Here is a 25,164-nt window from a genome sequence, read left to right as displayed (position 1 = left end):
TGACGCAATTATATTTATAGTCGATTCATGAGGCGAACTCGCTTTGTGGCTGGGGAGAAGGAGGGGCCGTCATAAAGATTGTATTTGCGACTGCTCATGACACTAACAACTTTCGCGCCATTCAAAATAAGCACAAACACTGCCACAGCGCACGAAAATAAGGATGAGGCAGTGAGCCGTTGCAAAGGCTTATCCATACTAATATTTCTAGCTAATTAAGTCCCCGCATCATGTTTCAAGTTGACAGCTACCAATGAAATGCAGATTTTAGAGTGTCTCGTTCAAAGACCGCGATTTACGGTCAAAATTCACTCTTGACTCTGGTTAATCAAAGTCCATGAAAGTATTTCTATTAATTTCCGTTGTAAGCAGCTAATGGTGGATATATATATATATATATATATATATATATATATATATATATATATATATATATATAATGTGTGTGCATTAAACCTTCCATCGTGTAGGACAGACCAATGTGAAGAGAAAACCATTCGCTCCAAAAAGTGCGATTTATACTTGAAAAAAAAAAAAAAAAAAAAAAAAAAAAAAATGTACCTACGTGGATACTCCCCAATACTTTCGTTTGTATTCCGGATGTTTTACCAAGCACATAAAACATGTGTACAGTACACTTTGTCACACACACAGACACAAACCTCAAAAAAAGGTCTAAGAATAGAAGTCCTTTGTTCGACGGGAGCGAAATAACAATCAGTCATTGCAGCAGCAAGCACACGAAGCAACAAAGAAATCGGGGACACCGCATTTTGCTTTCTGGATACAAGCCGCCGCGCGTCTTCTTCCTTATTTTAACCATTGGACGTTTTAACATGCAAAACGCTTCCTTGGGGCTGCGAGGCGAATCTAAATAGCGGAGACTTTGAGAACGATACAAAAGAGAGAGAGAGAGAGAGAGAGAGAGAGAGAGAGAGAGAGAGAGAGAGAGAGAGAGAGAGAGAGAGAGAAAAGGGCGGTTATAATAATGCAAATTACACACTGCAATCAACGACTGTTAAAAGTGAAGAGATGAAAATATCGTCATTAAAGTCAGTTATTTTCAAATGCATAAACTGGTGGCTGCAGTGATTAAGCTCAGTGAGTGGTGTGATGCAGGTGACAGCATAATGTCGAACTTAAAAAAAAAAGATATATATATATATAAAAACGGATCAAGGTATAACAAAGGAAGGAAATTTTACAAGGAAACAGACAAGACGAAAATGGGCGAATGAAAATTTAATGGACCTTCTGTTTTTATATATATATTTTCATACTTACAATGACCCAAATATTATCTGGTACGAACAACATTAAACTGCTCTCTCTCTCTCTCTCTCTCTCTCTATACACACACACATTATATATATATATATATATATATATATATATATATATATATATATATATATATATATATATATATATATAATACTAGTAAAAAAAAAGTATTACAAAATCTAAATATACGTGTCAAGTTACTTTTAAATCTATTACACAAGCATCCATTTCATATCTACACTTATCATGGAACGAAAAGTGAGAAAAAGGACTTGGAAGAAGGAGTGAAGGGTGGTTAATGGGTAGTGGGGATGGGGCTAGTCATAAGGAAGCATGCAACCTAGAACACCAAACTGCCGCTCTTCCCCCCCCCCACCCCTCTCCCCTCCTGTCCTCCAATCCATCCATCTCTCTCTCTCTCTCTCTCTCTCTCTCTCTCTCTCTCTCTCTCTCTCTCTCTCTCTAAGCGGATACCATCGGCAAAGCCTTTCAAATATTTGCCAAATCCAAAGAATGGAACACGTCACCGAATTTTTGTTTTTGGGGGAGAGAGGTTTTTGTTTAGCCTTTTTGGCAGAGAGCGCTTTCGCAAAGCGGCGGCACCAACAACGCCATGCCTATGCGATTATTTTCCCTGTAACTGGTATTTTGTTCTCCAGCGATATACAGTAGCATTCCCGAAGGCCATAAGCTCCCTTGGGTATCAAACACAGGATTGCGTTGGGGGAAATTTTTTTTCGGCTTTGGATATATATATGCGCTCGCTGCTTTTTTCCATTCTTTTTTTTTATTATTTTTTTTTTTTTAGGTTATTTCGATGAGTTTCATTAGCATTCTTTACTGGCCTCGCCGTATTTCACTTTCATAGATGAATTTTGAGTTATAGCCATTTATCTATCTCACTAGGACGCGGTCTAGCTGGTACCACTTAGGCGGCCGTGCATCGTATGTGCACAAGCACACACATAGGTATGTATGTTTGTGTGTGTGCGTGTGTATATGTGTGTATATATATATATATATATATATATATATATATATATATATATATATATATATATATATATATATATATATATATGTACAAACTTGAAGAAAAATTATTAAATCAATTAGGACTTCCTCGTGTTTTGCAAGAAATAAATGGAGCCTAATTATAATTTTCTTTGGTGGACGAGAAGCAAAAAAAAAAAAAAAAAACCACTCACATACACAAACAAACACAAACGCACACAGAGGATAAAAAGAAAACCGGTTTATCCCGAGGAGGTAATGGAAAAGATGAAACGGAAATCTAATAATATATATAATCACACATAAGCTGCAGTTTAACAGGTAATGGTTTAGAAAAAGAAGAAAAAAAAACTGTAACTGACACGTTCATCTTATGTAAAATTTTTTCATATAATATCGACATAATGATTAAATATAATATATATGTATATATATATATATATACATACATATATATATATATATATATATATATATATATATATATATATATATATATACATATATATATATATATATATATATAATATATATATACATACATATAGTATATATATATATATATTTATACATAAATATAAATATATATATGTAAATTTTTTTCATATAAAATCGACATAATGATTAAATATAATATAATATATATATAATATATATATATATATATATATATATATATATACATACATACATATAGTATATATATATATATATATATATATATATATATATATATATATATATACATATATACATATACTGTATATGTGTGTGTGCACTGGTTACAGGCTACTTAAGAAATTCCTCCCTAAAAATTGAGAGAGATAGAGCAAGAGAGAAAAAAACTTGGTCAAGAAATTGGTAAACGTAGTCAGTTAAAAAAATGTAATCTACATATATCTTAAAAATCGTTCTTGACGCATAATATTTGGAGCAGTTACGTACTATCCTAAAAGTAATCTGAAAAAGTTTTGTATTAAATCCCATATCAACTAAAGTACCTCAATGCCGTCGTGATAGTTCGTCATAGTCCCAGAAAAAAAATAATGATAATAAAAAATAAAAGATAAAAAAAAACTAAATTAATTCTGTAGTTTTCCTTCGTTTAATAAATTGAATTATGTCAACATGGGTAATGCCACGGGATGATGAATGGCAGTCTGATTCCACAACAGAATCAGGAATGGTTACAAGAACTCATAAGGCTTAAGTCATGAATCTGCAGAATGCAAATTACGAATTCTTTGAAGGAAGAGGACCGTTCTGCAAAGTGAGGAGGGTCACAAGCTTTTCGTGAGAGCTTCCGATTAACTAGAGCGCAAACTAATACATATATATATATATATATATATATATATATATATATATATATATATATATATATATTTTATAAATAATTTAACGTTATCGCAAGGATATACTTTCTTCCATCATAAAAATGAAACAGATCTGAGGGAAGTCTTATAACTAATTCACTGTTACAACTACAGAGCGTCCTAGAAAAGATAACGAAATCATGATGGGAAAACAAAATTTAATTACAAAAACCACACAGGTACGAGACACCTGTTGTTTGCCATAGGTTTAACGCAGTCTGGGGCGACAATAACCTCTGGCAGACAACATATACGTCATAAGGACAAACATAAATACACACACACACACTCATGTCTGAAGCGACCAATTGATATGGGAAAGGCATTAATAATAATGTGAACAGGACTTTCCGATGGAAAACTGAAGAGTAAATGAGTCATTCTGAACAAAAAAGTTCTGTTTGTACAATGTAAGTTATTACCATGAGTATGTTCTATTTATGAACAATGGAACACATTTCCGTCCGGTGTACCGTGAATATCAACTAGGGGAGGAAGTGGGACTTTCCAAAATATTGAAAACAGAAAAGAAAACAACATTTGGAGGGTACTCTGAGTTTTAGTAAGTGCAAGATTTTGATAGAAGTAAAAATTAAAATAAATATCATAAAAACCTTGGGATGTTTACTGGCTGCCTAACCAACTTTTGTAAATGAAATACGTAATCTTAAATACCCACGCATCACATTCAAATTATGAAAATTTCGAAGCCATTTACCAACAAGACTTATCCACGGCCATATAATAATTATCCATTCTTCTCTATACAGACGAAACAAGTGAGGTACCTATTTCATACGGCTGAACAATCAATGGAAAGTTATCTTGATACATATCTTTACCAAAGAGATCAGTTTTAGTGGCACTGCAATATCACCAAAAAAAAAAAGACCTGTCACTTAAAAGTTTTTTTTTTTACTTTTTCCTTTTAATTGCTACAGGAGTAATCATATCTTCTACCAAAGATAAAAAAAGGCTGATAATGTTTTATAACCAAATCATATTTTTCTTTAAAACTCTATTCAGAATATTCTTAATCAAGCAAATTCTCAATATTCTTATTCAGCTAAGTCAGAACATTCTTAGTCGGGTAAACTCAAAATATCCTTATTCACTTAATTCAGAAAATTCTTATTCAGTCAAAATAAAAATATTCTTATTCAGCTAATTTAGAACCTTCTTCTTCGAGTCAATACAAAGTATTCTTTTTCACCTAACTCAGAATATTCTGATTCAGGCAAATTAAAAATATTCCTACTCAGGTAAATTAAGGCTATTTCTATTTAGGTAAATTCAGAACATCCATATACACCTAATTCAAAACATTCTTACTCAAGCTAATTCAGGATATTCCTATTTAAGTATATTAAGAATTTTCATATTCGGGTAAAATTAGTCAAGACAATTGTTATTCAGGTAAGTTCAGACTGTGCTTGTTAAGTCAAGTAACCCATAACTGGGGCACTGTACCCATAGACAAAAAATAACAACAAACGAAAATATTCTAAAACCGACTCTACAGAATCCTTTGGAAATGGAAGTACAGTGAGATGTTAATAATGGCCATTTGTTAATTCCATACCATTAAAATATCCTGTTGACCTTTCAATATTATTAATTGTGACGTTCTGTTTATTGGAAAACATTCAAACTGAATTTATTTTGATTCTAATTCTTGAGTTATTTCAAACGCATCCTATAAAGAATTTACATAGACAACATAACTATGCACAAAAAAAAAAAAATAAGTAAATTAGTCTGGTAAAGGCGCACCACGTACAAAGGTCTGGTAAAATAATCTAAACTTGAAACTTCAAACTTCAAAAAGGAAAAGAAAAGCAGCTAAGAGTCAAGATGAACGAAGAAGCACACGTACTCAGAAGAAATTCATAGCAGGTGTTCTAAAAATGAGAGACAGCGGTTTCTTTATAGCAAACGTGTGCACATGTGATTACTATACTAATATATATATATATATATATATATATATATATATATATATATATATAATATATATATATATATATATATACATATATTATATATATTATATTATATATATATATATATATATATATATATATATATATATACATACATATATTATATATATATATATATATATATATATATATATATATATATATATATATATATATATATATATATATATATATATATATATAATATAAATATATATATATATATATATATATATATATATATATATATATATATATATACATATATATATATATATATATATATATATATATATATATATATATATATATATATATATTATTATTCATAAGTGTACATATTAACGAGACTCCTAAATCGATCCCACTTGCACCTTCGGAACTTGAAATAATTCATAAAACTAAAACTTGTAGTTCTGAAGTTAGACAACAAATAAACGTTAATATGAGAGAAACTGAAGCTTCGTGGGTAGAGGATGGAAATACCAAGGCACGAAGCTGCAGACTACGGAATCTATTCCGGAAATAACAAAGCGTTTAATAGACTTCAAATACACTCGACATGTAGAAAGCCACTTTGTGTGAACCCAGGTTATAATAACAATTAGTGGTACGTCAACAAAAAGGATATTAAGTCGTCAGCATACACGCATCTCTGTGGAGAGCATTTCACTAAGTATTGCATAATCTTTCAATAGGGTTAATTTCTGTATAACCTTTCACGAAAGTTAATTTCTGTTATCAGTAACTATTTCAGCAAGGCAACAGTTACAGGTACTATTGTAAATTGGAAAATACATTTACATTACTAGGTTGCTTGTTTTCGTACACTTGTTGGCCATAAAACTTAGAAGGTGAAAAAGCAATTTAATTTTATTGTCACGAAGGATGAAAGCAAAAGAGTCGCATTATATATAATATATATAAATATATATATATATATATATATATATATATATATATATATATATATATATATATATATATATATATATATATAGACGACTTCAATGCATTTGTAGAGCGAATACCCTGGAACTACCCGATTTTTTTCGTATACGTGGATGTGAATAATATTTGAATTAAAGTCTGGCATACTAATCAGAAATAACTAATGTAAAGACTAGACTGCAACTAGGATGGTTAAATAGGAAGGGGAAAATACGTAGAGTTGAGAATTTCTAAGCCACCACTGATAATTAATTTTACAAGAGTACTGTCAGGAATAAACTTTATGCGGCGTACAGTATATTAAGACTGTATTCATAGCTATAAAATTCTAGACTTATTTGTAAAATCAGTGGACGCGAATGTCAATAATTAAACATATACTAACGAACCATGCATATATGAACTTGCGCACCATATATATCTTCTTTTAACGTGCTTTTGTATATATACTGTATATATATATATATATATATATATATATATATATACATACATATATATATATATATATATATATATATATATAAGCATATGTAGAAAACACACACACATATATATATATACATACATATATATATATATATATATATATATATATATATATATATATATATATATATATATATATATATATATGTGTGTGTGTGTGTGTGTGTGTACATAGAAAAACACACACACATATATACATATATATATGTATATATATATATATATATATATATATATATATATATATATATATATATATATATATAACTTGAACCATGTTATCTTCGTGATCCAGAGCCGTCAATGAAAAGAGCATCTGTTCTAATTATTACTTATTTATTTGTTACTGATTTAATTTTTCATGACATTAATTCTAGTCATGCTTACAGCGGTACATCATGGACTGTCTGCAGTTTCTACATCAAACTATATGTTTTATTAAGGGTGGTTTTTACTTTATGAATTATAACCGGATTATCTTTTCGTTACCATTCTACAATGGTCAAGATCAACTATACCAGAATATGTTGCTTCAGTGTCAGTCACACATATGCATAAACACTGGGCTTCATTCTCAAGAAATTTATAAACTCTGAAGAGTTTTAGGAGATTCACTGCACCAGCTTCCTGGTGAGAGTTGATGGCCCGTGAGTCATCATCTCTTAACATTCATTTCAAAACAATATCTAGATTGCGATAAATACTGTAGCTGTTTTATCTAAAAAACTGGGACAAGTCCTTTACAAGATAGCCAGAGGTGTCGGAAAATAAAACATGTGAAATATACTGTGTATACAATATACGTATATATATATATATGTGTATATACATATATAATCCATATATTTAATTGATTATTTTCGCTCAAATACCAGAACACAGATATATATATATATATATATATATATATATATATATATATATATATATATATATATATGTATATATATATATATACGAATATATATTTATATACATATATACAGTATATATATAATATATACATATATATGTGTATATATATTATATATATGTATGTATATATATATACTGATATATATATATATATATATATATATATATATATATATATATATATATATATATATATATATATATAGCAAAAGTGTAAAAATTGTCCATGAAAAAACTAGCAAGTAATTCTTCTCATACTGCCTGCAACTGATAAGCAGGCTCACCCATATTTTTTTTTTATAATGCCTTGCAATTTTTTTAGCATTTATATCTGATGTAGATAAGGCAAATGTCTATGACTGAATATTTAGCCATCTTTAATAAGTATATTCTCAGTGCCTGACCTATAATAAAAAACGAAAAGCGGTACATTGGTCAATGAAAGGTTCCTTAAAAATTTCCGGTCTCAACTCATAAAATAACAGCATCGCTCACAAGGTTCACGGCATTTATTTGTTTCCTTGAGTCCGCGGTCTTTTCAGTTATGGCTTCTTTACAGTCAACTTCATTTATTTACATATCACACTGAAATACATTATTTTTCAGTGCACTAAAACCCCCAAGCCACCTTTTCTTTCTCTCTCTCTATTTTTGCAACAAAGAATATTTCAGAGTACTTGATTCTTCTCTCTTTCTCTCTCTCTCTCTCTCTCTCTCTCTCTCTCTCTCTCTCTCTCTCTCTCTCTCGCCTACTGATAAGATCTTGGATTACTTTCGGAGATCAAAAGACTTCAGCACGCTTCTGCTGGACCCAGCTTGCTTGTATATCTCATTTTTACCACACATTACTAGATTTTTTTTCTCAGCAGTTAGGGTATGTGTGTATATGTTTACATATAAATAAATGTATCATATATATATATATATATATATATATATATATATATATATATATATATATATATATATATATATATATATACATACTAGATTTATGCAATATATAATCATAATTATAATAACCAAAAATAAAAATGACTACGCTCCCAACAGCAAGAGATAGGAATAATAAAATGGGGGGAAAGGGAAGAAGAACAGGAGAAGGAGGGGGAGGAGGAGGGGGACGAGAAGAAGAAGAAGAAGAAGAAGGAGGAGGAGGAGAAGAAGAAGAAGGAGAAGAAGAAGAAGAAGAAGAAGAGAAGGGAAGGAGAAGAGGAAGGTTTGGGTGGAGCGGGGCGAGGGAATACCACCGTCCCGGTATTTTCCTGCACCCAGCCAGCCATCTACCACCACCACTACCACCGCTACCACCACTACCAACAGCGGAGGAGACTGGAGGCGGAGAAGGCGCACTTGGATGACTTCGAAGAATTGGATTCCAACCCGCCAGCAGAATACAAATTGGGGCGGTTCCTCAGTGCCGGGGCTTGAGGGCTGACTAACAGGGCCACCCCTAGGACACGCCAGAACACGGAGAGAGAGAGAGAGAGAGAGAGAGAGAGAGAGAGAGAGAGAGAGAGAGAGAGAGAGAGAGGAAACAAATACAACTCAGAATAGGCAGACGTAAAAAGAAAAAGGCTACTAGATACAATAAGGAGTTTCTGAATGCAGCTACCGTGAATACATTGGGTATCTATGTTATGAATGACAGGGTATACTCCAAATGGCAAGAGGAACTTGAAGTTTGTACATCAAAATAAATTTATCCTTTGGAAGTATAAAAAGTTAGCTGAGCATTTGTAAATGGTTCAGAATCTAAGGTCGTTTATAATTTTTGAGCAACACGCTATACAAAACCGATAATGAAATATAAATGCAAGCGATATATGAACCTCAATAAATAGAAAACATAAAAAGTTTAATGCTTGAATTAATTTTACCCTTTCTAAAACAGAAGCCGAATAGCATACTGAGGAGCTGAGGCGGTAACTTCGAAATTACCTCAAACGTCATTAGGCACTAAATGAAAAAAAAGCAACTGAATATTACTTACCAAACAGAATCTCATTTCAAAACCAGCATAATGTAATCATTCCTCATAATACATACATACATTCATATATCTATTATCTATCTATCTATCTATGTATCTATCCATCTATGCATGTATACTGTATATATTATACTTTTTTGTGTAACCAACCTGTTAGTCAAGAAAGCTACCTTCATGCATAGGGAGAGAGAGAGAGAGAGAGAGAGAGAGAGAGAGAGAGAGAGAGAGAGAGAGAGAGAGAGAGAGAGACCTCTGGACCGATCGATCAAATCAGCGTCTTACGCCAAAAACTAACCGCCCGTTTCCTGAAGACAGTTTTACATCTTCAGGGAATTAAAGCCAAACACATTCCCGAAGATGAGCAACGGGAAAGGGGAACTATTCTTTCGCTTCTTCAATCATCTTTGTTGCTGCTGCTAAACACAAAGGTCTACCTTTTCTCCGTTCTATACGTCACAGCGAACTTCTGTGCTCCTTTTTACTCCTTCCTGCTATCTGCTCCTGCTGTTGCCGCTTCCGCCGCTGCTGCTGTAGCTACTGCTGTTTAGCCCCGAGGATCTTTCCGCACTGCAGCTTCCTCCGTGCTCCAAAGGCGCCGCGGGAGGGGGACTTCGTAGTTCACCAATGAAGTGTTCTTTCAACCGTGATTCCACAACGGAGACTTTAGGATAACACCCGAAGGGAGAGACATTCTCAAACGAAAACAGAGAAACGGCGAGCGATTGAAATTCTCGGCTGGATGTCCTCACATCTTCTACCGATTCCAAAGCATTCCCAAGGTCAAGGCTACGTTCTGTGTGCTTGCGTGCAATGCAAGGATGCTGGTGTGACTGGTGCGGTAAACTAATCTCGTCCTTGTGAAGAAAGCTCCAAGATCAGGTCATTAAAGGTAATAGGAATAACCACGATAAATAGCGTTACAATGGCGGTTTGATTCTTAACGGTTAAGAACGGGAACAGTCAATGCTAGAACATTATTTAAAGCACACGTGCATTTGCAGGTATATTTATGTATGTATGTACATATATTATATACATATATATACATGTATAAATATGCTGAAATATATATATATATATATATATATATATATATATATATATATATATATATATATATATATATATATATATATATATATATATATATATATATATATATACTTAATACACGAGACAGCCTCCACAACTTCACAGCCACTTTAAACACGCACCTACATGGAAGCCTCATGACTAACTTCTATTCCTCCGCTTTAAACTTCCTACATTTAAAGGACTTATTTCTACCATTTCAGTCATTCAATCATTCCAAGAACTAGTAGGACGTCCTCCCCTCCTTCCTCTCTAATACATACTCGTAGAGTTATCTCTCCTCTCTCTGAATATATATATATATATATATATATATATATATATATATATATATATATATATATATATATATAATATATATATATATATATATATATATATATATATATATATATATATATATATATATATATATATATATGTGTGTGTGTGTGTGTATACATACATTTAAATACATAATGTATGTGTGTATGTATGTATGTATGTATGCATGCATGAATGTGTTACAAAGAATCTTTATGGAGGGAATCCTCTCAACTTACAATTTTCAAGCTGGTGATAAGCCTTTCAATGAGAGTGTTGGAATATCATTCTGCATTGTTCAAATGAATGTTCATCACTCGCAAGAACTAGCTTAAGATCACGTGTCACGAAAGGCGCTCCCCTCCCGAAGAGGAGCAGAGTTTACAAGACGTTAAAACCGAATTCAAAAAAGGAGAAATGGAACAGAAACACACTAAGACTCCTTCCCAGGAAAACGAAGCGACACTTTGTCACACAGAAACCCGACTTCGGCCACGACGGGAAACATAATCATATGCAAATAAATATTCAGCCATTAGCGTTTTATTGAGGCATAAGACCAGAGAAGACCCCTAATCATCCAAAAGAACAGCCACTAAAGTTGAAAAAAGCGAAGGAAAAAATTCTCCAGTGCTATTCGGTCAAAGGTTACTTCTCCGAGTTAATCGCATAATGTGTGTTTTAACAGAGGGTTGGTGTAGCCCCGGGGTAACAAAGAGGGGCCCATACCTGTGATACGGACAGGAGAGGGGTGACCGACCCCCTGACGGCAGGAGAGGACCCCTTACCTCCTCCGGAAGACGGATGGGAGGGAAGGATCCTCAGGGCGGATGAAACGTATCCTCAACAGTCAGCGACTCACGATTATCATTGTACAAGACAATAAAGTAGAGCATAATGCCAACGTCCTCTTACGTAAGAGAAAAATAAAATAAAATAAACAACCACAATAATGTCTTTATTAAACAAATTAATATGGTCTTGTTCAGCTTTCATACACATGTTGTCTTTACAAACGTGAAAATTCTAATTTTTTCTTGTCTAAAAAACACGTTTAATGAACTCTTTATCTTTAAGCAATACCACAGAACCAAAACATTTTTTTGAATTTATATAAAATTAAATTCGAAGAAGCAAAGAACAAACGAAAAAGGAATCACGGGGAAGAAGGATCAAAATGAATGAATGACCCTCGGCACTACTTGTGAACGCACTAAGTGTACATCCATATTCAAATTCTTTACAGCAGTCATGCACCGGAAGTTTGATTTCCACGCCGTTTCTACGCTGACCCCTTGAGGGGGAGACTCCATACAAAAGCAAAAAACTGGCAGGATTGGAAGTCTGCATGCTTGCTGTTCCTCCATGAAGGGCAATAACCTCATGAGGTGGCGGTGTAGAGTTACTAGGATAAGATGTTTAACAGTCAACAGAATAAATCAGTCAACTTTAGCAGGATATCCTGCAGCCACACAGAATAGCAGGAATGGAAATGCTTTCTCCTCTTGTTCTTATTCAAAGTCAATGAATCTGGAGTTTGGTGGTTATATTTATAGTAAGCACGCAAGACTTGCATACAGTCACTATATAAACGAAATACGGACTAATGTTCTCGCGTGGCATGAAAATATGAAAATACTATAAAGAAAAAGTAATGAAAATGAAAGGGCCAAAACAGAGCACAACATTTCTGTAAGTTTCATAGAAACAGCAGGAAAATCCCTGGAAAGACCGGACCAGCTATGCCACTTGCAAAAAAATAAAAAAATAAAAAAAAAGTGTATACCACGAAATGCATATAAATGCACTACGCACCACCCATAAAATCACCTTCATCACTAACTTTCAATATCATCATCTGAAGTGACTTTCAATAACAATTAAAATTACCGCTATTTAAGAATGGCCTAATTCTAAATAGACCAAGGTCACATTCCCCAAGGAACAGAAAAATAAAATAAAATAAAATAAAGTAAACAAAATGTATATAAATCCCCTTATGGATGCCTCACGAACATCTACTTCAGCTTCAAAAAGTTAAGTATATCTTAGTTTAACCAGACTACTGAGCTGATTAACAGCTCTCCTAGGGCTGGCCCGAAGGATCAGACTTATTTTACGTGGCTAAGAACCAATTGGTTACCTAGCAACGGGACCTACAGCTTATTGTGGAATCCGAACCACATTATACCGAGAAATGAATTTCTATCACCAGAAATAAATTCCTCTAATTCTTCATTAGCCGGCCGGAGAATCGAACTCGGGCCTAGCGAGTGCTAGCCGACAACTCTACCGACTCGCCCAACGAGGAACTACTTCAAAATGGGCTTCTTACACTCAGTTAAAATTGACAAGACGGCGTCATCGGACGGAAAAGGAGAAGGGGTAAGGAAGGGTATCCAGACGCTGGTTGTAAGACCGGATTTGTACCAATGAGTCCTCCCACGCGTGCCTCTCTCTCTCTCTCTCTCTCTCTCTCTCTCTCTCTCTCTCTCTCTCTCTCTCACCTTGTACGTGCTGTCTGGCACACCTTGGTGAAGCAATGTCGGATCGCTCCGCTCCAATCGTAAACATCACCGTAAAACAATGTCCTCGCATCCGGACATTTCCGCTTACTGATGAGTAAATTCTCCAGTATTTCCCCTCTTGCCATGAACGTGGCCCAACAGGAAGAAAGGCGGAGGGAGGAGCAGGAGGAGGAGGAGGAGGAGGAGGAGGAGGAGGAGGAGGAGGAGGAAGAGGAGGAACGCTGCTCGGTGAAGAAAGAAGAGGAAAATATGTTCGAGGCATCGAGATACGACACCTCCTTCGCCCTCACACACAAATAAAAAATCTATACATACTGAAGAGAGAGAGAGAGAGAGAGAGAGAGAGAGAGAGAGAGAGAGATAGAGAGAGAGAGAGATTCCTCTTTGCAAACAGCTCTGGGTTAAGGTTTCCCGCAGTGCCTCAAGGACTTATCTCACAAATAGTGCTTGGGTGCTCCTTGTTGATCTTGTCTGTCAGAGAATGCGGTGGTGATCTTATTCTGTTTTTTTTTTTTTTTGAGTGATGATGAGGAAAATGGTGTCTTTTTATTTAATGCTATACGGCAAGACTATAAAACCCTGCTTTAAATAGTCATTCTATCTCCTTCGCAATTATTCCTGCCGTTTTCTCTGCTTATAATTGCGATTATTATCACCATCATACAACTATTTTATTTTTTTACTGCCAGGGGCAGTAACATCTTCTCCATCATCCCTGTATCTTTATTGATATCTTTCTTCCCCCAAGGTTATTTGCTTCATTACTGATCTCGTTAAGGGAGAATAACTAATCAAGTATTTTTGTCTCCCAATTATTTATCATAAAGAATTATGATGCTCCAATTAAGGAACATGTTCCCCGTTATCTACCTTTTCCTTCCCACTCTCTGCGGTTGCCGGTTGTGGCTCCACGATACAGTTTCTAGATAAACCTTCATAACAAATCTTTAATTATTTACGGAAACGTCATGAACGTCGTTAGAAGTTCCGTCTGAAATGGCGACGGTAGACTTTATTATGATTCCGACGTGTCATTCATATACGAATTATTAACGCGAAGAAAGTGAGAAGCAATACTCGCCAACTTGTGCGTACTCGCTTCTCTCTCTCTCTCTCTCTCTCTCTCTCTCTCTCTCTCTCTCTCTTCCTTGGTTTGGAAGTCATGTTTCGGAGGGGAAGGAACACGATCATTCTCGTCGGTGCTTTTGTGTCATACTTAATGAACAAGAACTATTTACTATCCATGAATCAACGTCTTCATTTCTATTCTAATTACACGTACTGTGGGACTTGTAGCTTCCTTCTCCAGTACCAAAAGACTGACATGACAAGGAAGGTGTCATCTCCCCAATATGGGATCGATTCCTCCTCCTCGTGAATGCAAGCACCGAGTTACTGGTCACTGGACTTGATCAAAGCTGCTGCTAATGAGTTCAAGATTGCATTAAATTTTACATATTTTCAACACATGATAACGATATGCTTCAGGTTGTCTTGAAAACTCAGCATCATATACAGTTTATCCAAAGATATCTCATGACAAAAAAACTTGTTCACTATAAAAACCTTAACTAACTTGAAAAACTTCTTTCGGTAACAATGTACTTGAAGTGTAGCTAAACTTCAAGGGCTTCTTTTTTTATTTATTTATTTACTTATTTATTTATTTATAGAGAGAGAGAGAGAGAGAGAGAGAGAGAGAGAGAGAGAGAGAGAGAGAGAGAGAGAGAGAGAGAGAGAGAGAGAGAGAGAGAGAGAGTGAGTTTAGTTTCGAATTCAATCAACGTGAAAGTTTCTGGCAAAAATGTTTCTTGTATCCGCCTTATGTAAACACATAGAGGTCCTGCTTTCTAATGTCGAAAAATGTTGAAATATCACATTAATCTGTAATTATTGATTTTAAAATAGTACCCCACAAATGCCTCCTGAATCAACAGACCTGTTCGCATGTCGATGTGAAACAATCAAGTTCCTTCCAATCGAATTACATTTAGTCGTTAAATAATTGTTTATTTCGTCTAGCACGGTACTGAAACTATCTCTGTTATCAACAGATCAGGTATGAACAAGATATCTGAAGTATTATCATCTCAGTTCGCGTGGTAGGCTACAAACAATGCTTGCATTCCAACATACTAAAAAGCTGACATGCAGAAGCATCCTCTGTTGCCCACGAATTTCGTCATATCTTACGAAATGCATATTGAAAGCAAGAAATGGCCCATGGGTTTGAGAGTATGTCGTAATAGTTGAAACCAAAACAATGTCATTTTTATCTCCTATTCTTTGACCACCAATTATGGAGATTTCAATTTGGTGCAAGGTGTTTAGCTCGACAATCCAGCACGCTCTAAAACACCAGTTTATAATAACTGAACGTTTTTTACGCCCTCAAAGACAACAAAAAACTTACTTAGCAGGGATGGCTTCATCTGTAAGAAAATAAAAGGTTAAAATTTATCTGGCGATGTACCATGAACGAACGAGAGTACATAAAAGAATGTTGACGTCACTGTAGGAAAAAAAAAACGGATATCGACCTAACTATCGATAACATTAACCAATTTATATGCGTATGTATGTATTTAATATATGTATATATATACATACATACATAAATATATATATATATATGTATACATTTATTTATGTATGTATATATAAATATATACACACATATATATATATACATACAAACATACATACATACATATATATAGCAAAAACACGATAAAGGAAAAACCTTCAAAGCTACCTGAGTACCTGGAGAGGCGGCGGGACGCCCCGGCAAGGCACGTGAGTTCGAAGGTCTTGCATAAGGCACCCAAACGGGCCTAGCCCCAAGCAGCCTTCTGAGAGACTGCTGATTTATACGTCACTTTATTGTAGTCATTGAAGATTATATGCCTCCCAGTGACTTTCGGGAGTAAGGTGATACACTGTTCTGTGCATATGAAGTCTGTCTGGACGTATACTTACCCACTCTCGAAAACAGATTAGTTTAGGTTTACCTACGATTCATAAGTGACATCCACATCTCATTCCTATCAAAATAACAAAAGCAAATTGATAATTAAATGAACGAGTTTTATCGAAATGAAATAAAAGTCTACGTCTTCATTTACCATTCATATCAAAATGGTATAAGTAATTAATTAAATGAACAAGTTTTATCGAAATGAAATTACAGTCTGTCTTCATTCAATGCTTTTTGTCTATTAAACGCACAAAGTTGCACTTTGTAATAGGATCTCACCCTACCTTTAGGTAATATGAACAAAAATAACTATCATATTAAGAAAAAGCAAAAAGCATACCCTCCAAATACCTTCAAACTTAATGAAGGTGAGGACTGGGAGAAGGGTATATACAAGCAGGTGTGTGTGTGTGTGTGTGTGCGCGTACGTGCGTTTCAGGATGCTTCATAAAAACAAAAATGAATATCATTTAATCAGCAGTGGAGCTTTTTGACCAAACGAAGCATATTCATTAACAAACAGCTAGGCAAAGCCGGTTTTCTGAACACCAACTGACTTGAATTGGGGAGCGTTCGTTCTACCTTAACCTGGCGTTCATTCTACCAACGTCCATTCTGTCTTTGCATTCTAATTTAACCTGACGTATATTCTAAATTTTCATTCTATTCTAACCTAACGTTCATTCTACCACGGTCGTTTTATCCTGACCATACGCTCATCCTACAGTTTCATTGTAATTTAACCTAACGTTCATTCTAAACTGTCATCGTATTTTTATCTTACGATCATTCTACCTCAGCCTAGCATTCGTTTTACCTAATTCAAAGCAACAAAGCGATCACGGTCTCTGAATAAGATCCCTCCTAGTTACCTGTGAAGGTCATCTACTGAGCTGGAAGCAGCTAAAAGCAGGAACTTGAAACCTTGCTCCTTCACTCATCAGCCTCAAGAAGAAGAAGAAGAAGACGAGGAAGGAGAAGGAGAAGAAGAAGAATAAAACTCATATGCAACAATATTCATGGAGGTGGTTGAGATTCCTAACCCCCGTAAAAAAAATACATGTTCAATACTAAAATCATTCCCAAACGAACGTGTTGCATGGCGGACACTAACTTGGTCACTTTAAATGAAGCGAAACGTAAATCGTGTGAAAACAGGGAGTAAAAGAGAGAGAGAGAGAGAGAGAGAGAGAGAGAGAGAGAGAGAGAGAGAGAGAGATGGCTCTTGACAACGAGCCAAGAGTTAATCAGTGACTCACATCGTGGCCTTTGTTTAGTTGTAAAAGAGAAGGTCAGTTTCGGGTAAAATTTATTAAATGATTACGACCGAGTAAAAATCCTTTTTAAATGGCTTATGCAATGTAATACACACTGAAGAAGATGCATAGCATGGATCTGATGCCTTAGCGGCTATACACATTGATCATTAATACCTAATTGCTTTTTGTATTTCACTTTTGCAGCTATGCCCTCTATGAGTTATTCATGATCAATGCGTACAGCCGCTAAGACATCATGTATAATATATATATTTATATATATATATATATATATATATATATATATATATATATATATATATATATATATATGTATATAAATATATATATGTATATATATTGTATATATATAAATATATATATATATATATATATATATATATATATATATATATATATATATATATATTGTATATATATATATATATATATATATATATATATATATATATATATATATGTATGTATGTATATGTGTATATATACTGTATATATAGTGTGCGTATGTATGTATGTATGTATATATGTATGTCTCAATTTGAAGAAAAATTAATAAATACAGTATCAACTGAACGAGAACAGAATGAGGCACAAGGGAAAGGTAGCAAGGAAAATGAGACCTCACGAAAACATTAGGGAAGAAACACATAAATGAAAGAATAAAAGGAAAATATTGCAAGAATGAAAAACCTCCGGATGGAGTACGAGATGGAGGAGCAGGAGGATAAAAGAGTGAAATGGCGGAGAAAGGAGACGGGGCGACTAAAGAATTTAGTAACCAAACAAACAATAAAAGAATTAACTTCGTCTGCTGTGACTGAGAGTATCTGAATCGTTTTCAAAAAGGAACAATGATTGCCAAAGGCAGAGTTCATTGCAAAAACAAAAACAAAAACAAAACAAAAATTACAAAAAAAAGCAGATCTATCCCCACTGGCATATGTTACAAGCACAGTGTTACTTTAACCTGGCACCTTTAAGGTAGTAAAGGAAAAAAAAAAGCTGAGTGGGGGGAGGGGGGGAATGGTGAGCGGAGTGAGAAACAATTCGCAATGGAGTTTACCTGACGTGCTATTAGTGCGTGCAAGAATAATAGTTCCACTAGAAAAAAAATATTAAGAGATAGAATTAGCAACCACACAAAATAGTTATTGATCCTTAGGAAGCGTTTCCAGTGAGTGAGTGTGAGTGAGTCTGTGTGTGTTCGTGTGTGTGTGTGTGCGATCGTCTATAAATAGCTGTGACGTAATCTCCACATATCGCGTAACAAGGAGTATCGCAACGATGCAAAGGTACACTATGCTGCCCCGAGATCAACGCTGGGATAAATACGTGTTAAAGACGGGGTAAAAATGTGCAGGAGATATGGCTTGGCTTAGCTCAGCAATCCCCCCATCCTACCCCCACTCCACCCGTCCCCCCCCTCTCTCTCTCTCTCTCTCTCTCTCTCTGACAAAGTCCTCAGTAACCTTGCATGAAGAAAATGTACTAATACCAATATCAGCATGTGGAAAAGTCTGAAAATAGAATCATTCCGATGAAAACGGTGCAGCAAGTTGAATGCAATATGTGAACATATAAAAACACATAGTGTACACAAGAACAATCGTGTACGTCCTTTGCAAGAGCATGGTCATTGATAAAACAAAAAATAAACGGACGTTAACAGGTGGGATTAACTCAATACAAATCATCGTCTAGAGAGTTACTGCAAAATTAAATGTGCTACAACGAATGCAACGATGTTTTCATTATTGATTTAAGAAGACAAAGCAACAAAAAGCCGAAGAGACACAAAACTCTGGTTTAGTTACCGTTTGGGATGGTTGCCTTGGTGATGATAAGTGTGGTAGGCGGCTGGTGGTGAGCAGCAGCAGCAGTCGTAGTAGTAGTAGTAGTAGTGGTGGTGGTGGTGTGGTGGTGGTAGCGGTAGTGGTGGTGGTAGTGGTGATGATGGTAGAGGTTTGTGGTGGTGGAAGGAGCGCTGAAGGTTGCAGCTGGAGTTTATATATATATTCAGGGTCAGCCAGGCAGCGAGGGAGGGAGTGCAGTCGAACATCCACCGTCGCCGAAACTTTTCGGTCGAATTCTGAGTTCGAGGTCATTCTCTGCCGAACGTTAAAAAAGAACATAAAAAATCCGCCATCGTGAAATATTTCGAATCAAATCCGAAACTCCACTTTGCGACGTCTTCCTCATTTCCATCAGAAGTGAGCGGCGGAGGGGATTTGAAAATGTGATCTCAGGTGAAAAAAGGAACATCCAACAAATCACTCGTGGACTCCACCAAGGGCCCCAGTGGCCAGTGGGCGGACATGGGTGGAGGTGTGTACCCACTCACTACGCAACACATTCAACGCAACGCCCACGCCCACCTTTTCGCATGCCAGTCTACCTTCTCTCTCTCTCTCTTTCCTGCCTCTTCCTTTCTTTCCTTCTCTCACTCGCTTACTCACTAACAGCACTTTCTAATCACGGGAGGGAGAGGCCTCAAGCACCCGGTCCTTCGTCGCCATGGCTCTCCTCCTCCTCCTCCTCCTCCTCCTCCTCCTCCTCCACAGCGAACGAACACATCCCGCAGGACAGTCCGACACATTCCACGTATTTTCAAGTATAATCGAACCTTTGTCGCACCTTCACTTTCAGTCGCTGGATCGGTGTTGTTGCCGCGGCCTCCCCCGATACTGCGGCAAGGCACTGCCTGCTGGAGGCGCTGACGGGATGCTCTCCCTCACTCGCCATCGCACCAAATGCAAAGTTGCAGTGCCAAGGAATCGAAGCGTTCCCGATAGTCTTCGACCTGCTGACCCTACCGTGAGTAATATGGGTCATTTGGAGGAATATGAGTGATGTGTACAGAAGGGATGTGTGGACGAGGAGACCGCCCTGCCCCGCCGGTGCTCTGCGCCAGAATACCACGCTGGCCGGCTGCATGTTAGGCTGAGGGGGTGCTGCTGCCCGGGTCTTCGCCTCTCTTTATGCAAAACTACAGAATGAGATACAGCAGCGCCTCCGATTAGCAATGGAAATGAGTACCTCTTGGAATAGTCATGCACCTTCTTCATATTTCATTCTTACCACGTCCGCCGCTTCTCTCAATGTGTCTCAGCGCTTCGTCCAACCTCGCCGGGAATTTCGACTTTCGGCCGCGCGAGCATAGAGGCGAATGTCAACAGGCGCGCCGAGTGACTCCTTCTGACCAGGGACGAAGGGCTGTGAGGCTGAATCCCGTTATAACCCTATGGAGCAGCATACAGATCAGTTCTGAATGGGGGAGATACCGAGGACAGTGGATTGCTTCCTGCAGGACAGACGACGGATAGATAGAACGAGCGAAGGCCCTTTCTATGACCTGGCTCGAATTGATTCCTGCGCCCCCATAGGCCTTCAGCAAACGCTAGCAAGTCAACGCCTCGCCCTCCGATAAATGAACTGACGGAGGAGACGTCGTCGGTCCTCTTGGCCTGCGTCAGATATGATAATGGGCTGACAAAAGCCGCCTCTGCTGCTTCCTTCACTTGCTAACGCGTCTCGAAGCATTGCTTGCCAGGAACCATCAGCAGAGGCAATCAATATTAAAGGCGAGAGCGAGGGAGGGCGCGGGGGCTGGGAAGAGGGGCTCTGGGATGTGCATAATATTTACATTAATGAGCGCCGGCCACCCTAGGACCTAAACCCGCAACAATGGCAGGTCACGTGCTCAGTATCAACACCAACCAAGGATTAACTCTCCTCACTTGCACAAGGGGAGAGGAGGAGGAGGAGGAGGAGGAGGAGGAGGAGGAGGAGGAGGAGGAGGAGGAGGAGGAGGAGGAGGCGGAGGAGGAGGAAGAGGAGAGAAGGAAAGTAAGAACGGAGAAGGATATTTATGCACGAGAGAGAGAGAGAGAGAGAGAGAGAGAGAGAGAGAGAGAGAGAGAGAGAGAGAGAGAGAGAGAGAGTCTTTAAAGGGATTTATGACACGGACAGAAACTTGAGGAGGTCACACACTTCAACAGTTTGTGACAAACAAACAAACAAACAAGGTTACTATTTGTACCAAGAAGAGAAGTCTAAAAAATTTGAAAATATAAGTATACATACTGCGAGAGAGAGAGAAAGAGAGAGAGAGAGAGATATTGAATGATCAGTGCTATATCAAGATACACTCTTTAGCAACAGTATATCACAACATAAGAGAAATAAAGACTGCTCCTATAGAGAAAGCAGATCAGGTTTAGAATCTTTGGAAAGACTGTATGGCATGCAAATAAACAACTGGAACAATAACACTCACAAATACGAACTGAGAGGGTGAATGAACTCGGCATGGGGGTGGGGGTGAGGTCAGGGGTTAGGATATTTTCTGGTGTATTCTACAACGAACTACAGCCAACAACTGGCAAGTACGCATCATACAGTCACTTACAGCTACACAGCAGCTACACCAGAAAATATGTAAATGAGATGCTTATTTTCAGTGTGATTTATATGGCAGAGGCGAAACGCTAGATCACACAGGAAGGAAAGGCGGGGGGGGGTATGTATGTTCGAGGAGCATACTGTCGTTACTCCGACTTTTACTGACAGGAGTTTGATAGTTCTGTTTGTGCAAAGACGTTAAAGCTTAGGTATTAACCATTTTAACGATTTGCCTTTGGTGATTCTCAGTAATTGGTTTCTTTTTTATATCATGTACTTAGTAGAGACACGTATTACAAAAACATTTTAACTGACTGAACCAGACAAATGACAACTCCCTAAAGTTCACAGCGTAAAGAGTCAACGTCTAACAACTGCGAGAACATGAGACACGTATACAAAAAAATTTTAACTGGCTGAACTAGACAAATGACAACTCCCTATAGTTCACGGCATAAAGATTCAAAGTGTAACAACTGCGACAACATGAGACAAGTATTACAAAAACATTTTAACTGACTAAACTATACAAATGACAACTCCCTATAAATCACGGCATAAAGATTCAACGTGTAACAACTGCGAGAACATGAGACACGTTTTACAAAAACATTTTAACTGACTGAACCGGACAAAAAACTCACCAAAATTCATGGCATAAGATTCAACGTCTAAAAACTACGAGAACATAAGTCATAACAGTGAGGAAATACGTCTTCATGTTCCCGAGTTACTGTAATTTCATGACACCGCACACTTCAGTCTTTAATTGCATTTTTGACATTCGACATAATTACCCAAATAAACAGAATCAAGGACTGTTATATAACAAAAGGTCCAGACAGCGAGTCCCGGTCTTAGGGACGTTACGTACCGTACCGAAGATCAGACGAAGGTATCTTCTTCCTGTAAACTTACATAGGTAGCAGAGGTGACAGTGGCTGGTCCCGGGCTGGACGCCGGTCTATGTAACTGTGGAGTTCATTATTCGTAAATCATTGCTATTGCAAACAGTAAAAACATATGGATACAAATTGCCTTTTATATTATCATTATCATTATTATACAGAATGTGACAACACTTGCCCGACACAAGGATACTAGTGAAAAAATGTAAGGCTGAGAGATTATAATAAAACATGAATCGATCACCGAGTAAATCCAAAAAGCATAAATACATGCATGCATGATCTTTAAAAAAGAAACAAGGAAATCTAGTAACAAAGACAAACACTATATACCGGTACAGTGAGTGCATGATCAACCAAATTCTCGATGCTGACTTAGCACCAACCACAGTTCAGCAACATTTTCTCAAGCACATTTTTTGTCCATACCATGACTATTTGCCCTCTCAGTAATCCCTCCTTTCAGCATCGTAAAGATGTAATCGTTGAATCTGTGATGAATAGATTAACCTATTCATATACGATTCATTTGCTGATGATTTTACATCCACTGCTGAGGAAGAAATTCTCCTATTTTACCTCCTTGCTCAAGACTGAGAAACCAAAACAGATCTTTATAACTTAAAATCTAGATTTTTTACACGATAAAACACAAAGTGTAGCCATATAGTTTTTGTTTACAATTGACAGTCCACATATAATAAACTCCACTTGTAATAGGTTATTACACGGCAACAGCCCCAGAATGACTCTTCTCGAAGGTTAGTACAAAATCATCGCACTAGATATAAGAAAATCCGGATAATGAAATAGCTTTAAAGTTTACTTGGGCAGTCGACAAAGTTTTATTACAAAACAGACTCTGCAACTGCAGTCGACAAACGCTTTCGATGCAAAAGATACCGTTTGCCTCTGCAATCGACAGAACCTTATGAGCAAACAGAGGCTACAGTATTTGCCACTCTAGTCAACAAAACTTCAAGATGCAAACAGACACGTATTTGCCACTGCAGTCGACATAGTCTTGTGAAGTAAATAGATTTCTGCCAATGCAGTCGACAAAATCGTATGATTCATACGTCTCTGAGACTATTTGCTACTGCGGTCGACAAAATCATTTCTGACGCTAACAGAAACCGTTTGCCACTGCAGTCGACAAAACTTGATGACGCAAAAAGAGAATATTTGCTACCACAGTCGATAAAAGTTTGGTGAAGCGAACAGAAGCTTTTTATCACAGCATTTGATACAATCTTATAAAGAAAACATGTTATTTGCCGCAACAGTCGACAGGATCTCATGACGTAAACAGAAATAATTTAACATTTCCGAAAACTCCATATGTGAAGGTTCAAGAAATTTCTGTCGCCTTATCAACCACAAGGTCAATAAGACACTATGAGATTAACTGTTTTTAGTTTTCCCTTTCTTTTGAAATAATTGATAGGGTAATATTCCCCTATTCTGTAATGATGCAATGTACAACACTGGTAAGTATTCAATCAAAAGTAATAACAAAACTTTCCTTACCCATAAGAGCTTTTACTGAATGTTCAAAGTGACCCGAACCACTTTTAACAATACAGCTGTTACCCATATTACTCCCGTCAGTCTAGACTTATGAAAGTTCAGTGCTTGACCAATCCAATGCATACTGCATTACAATACACA

At 36.4% G+C, this 25,164-nt stretch overlaps 1 long non-coding RNA gene across 1 annotated transcript in view; it reads right to left on the bottom strand.

Moving 5' to 3' along the window:
* LOC136838738 (uncharacterized) overlaps nt 1-21,179 on the bottom strand; it is a 241,764-nt gene extending 220,585 nt beyond the window's left edge. Inside the window, exon 1 of the long non-coding RNA XR_010853101.1 lies at nt 19,999-21,179. This is a non-coding gene — a long non-coding RNA (uncharacterized lncRNA). The remainder of the gene's footprint in view (nt 1-19,998) is intronic.
* Nucleotides 21,180-25,164: the final 3,985 nt, after the last annotated feature.

The sequence above is a fragment of the Macrobrachium rosenbergii genome, chromosome 5, assembly GCF_040412425.1.
Source record: "Macrobrachium rosenbergii isolate ZJJX-2024 chromosome 5, ASM4041242v1, whole genome shotgun sequence".
NCBI lineage: Eukaryota > Metazoa > Arthropoda > Malacostraca > Decapoda > Palaemonidae > Macrobrachium > Macrobrachium rosenbergii.
Note: the sequence above shows the minus strand (reverse complement) of the source record. Positions and strands in the feature narration are given on the sequence as shown.